Consider the following 1,504-nt stretch of genomic DNA (forward strand, 5'->3'; position numbering starts at 1 on the left):
TTTGGCTCATTTGAATGTTTCTCAATGTTGTTGGAAATTTTATCCATGGTAGTCACATATTCCTTTATTTCTCTTAAAGTGTGATCACCTCAGCCTTATTGTCCATATCAAAATGCACTATTTTATATTTTTCCTGCAGAACTCAACTCTTAGAAGTGAGCTGAGAGTTTACAATGTAGAGGAATCCTACAGTTTTGAAGAATGTGACCAGTGGTTTAACAAGCCCTCAAAACTTAGATGTCATCAAAACATTCATACTAGGGAGAAACCCTACAAGTGTGAAGAATGTGTCAACTCCTTTCACCTGGCCTCAAATGTTAGGAGTCATAAAAGTATTCATACTGGGGAGAAACCCTATAAATGTCAAGAATGTGACAAGTCTTTTAGCCAGGCCTCAAATCTTAGACATCATAAAAATATTCATACTGGAGAGAAACCCTACAAATGTGAAGAATGAGAAAAATCCTTTACTGATAGCTCAAATCTTAAGAATCATTACAGAATTCACACTGGATAAAAACTCTACAGATATGAAGAATGTGACAAGTCCTTTACCCAGGACTCACATCTTAGAAGTTATAAAAGTATTCATACTGGAGAGAAACCGGACAAATGCAAAGAATGTTGGAGTCTTTTACTACACACTGAAACCTTAAGATTCATTATACAATTCATACTTGAGCGAAACCCTTCAGATGTGAAGAATGTGACAAATCCTTTAGGGGGAGCTCAACACTTAGGGAACATTGCAGAAATCATACTGTTGAAAAACCCTACAGATATGAAGAGTGTGACAAATCCTTTACCCAAGCCTCACATCTTAAAAGTCATAAAATTTTTCATGCTGGAGAGAAACCCTACAGATGTGAAGAATGTGACAAGTCCTTTAGTGCAAGCTCAACACTTAGGAAACATTATAGAATTCATACTGTTGAAAAACCCTACAGATGTGAAAGATGTGACAAGTCCTTTACTGCATACTCCACACGTAAGATTCATTACAGCATTCATACTGGAGAGAAACCCTATAAGTGTGAAGAATGTGACAAGTCCTTTACTGATAGCTCAAAACTTAGGACACATTACAGAATTCATAGTGGACAAAGACCATATAAATGTGATGAATGTGACAGGTAATTTATTCAAATGTCACATCTTAGGAAACATCGGGCAATGCTTCCTTGAGAGACACCCTACAAATGTGGAGAATGTGACAAGTCCTTTGCTGCTATTCATTACAGAGTTCATACTGGGGAGAAAGCCTACAACTGAAATGGGGTGCGAGTCCTTTATTCATCTTTCAATTCTTAGAGAACATCATAGAATGCATAATAAAGAGAGACACTTCAAATATAAGTGATTTGGAAATTCCTTTAGCAGTATATCAAATGGTAAAGTTACGAAACATTTATACTGTAGAGGCAGTTTTCAATTGCACAGAATGTGGAAGTCCTTTACCCTGGGCTCAATCCTTAGAAAAAACAGAATCCATACTAAAGAGATA

Source organism: Nannospalax galili, unplaced genomic scaffold (genome assembly GCF_000622305.1).
Source record: "Nannospalax galili isolate Female #2095 unplaced genomic scaffold, S.galili_v1.0 scaffold3044, whole genome shotgun sequence".
Lineage (NCBI taxonomy): Eukaryota > Metazoa > Chordata > Mammalia > Rodentia > Spalacidae > Nannospalax > Nannospalax galili.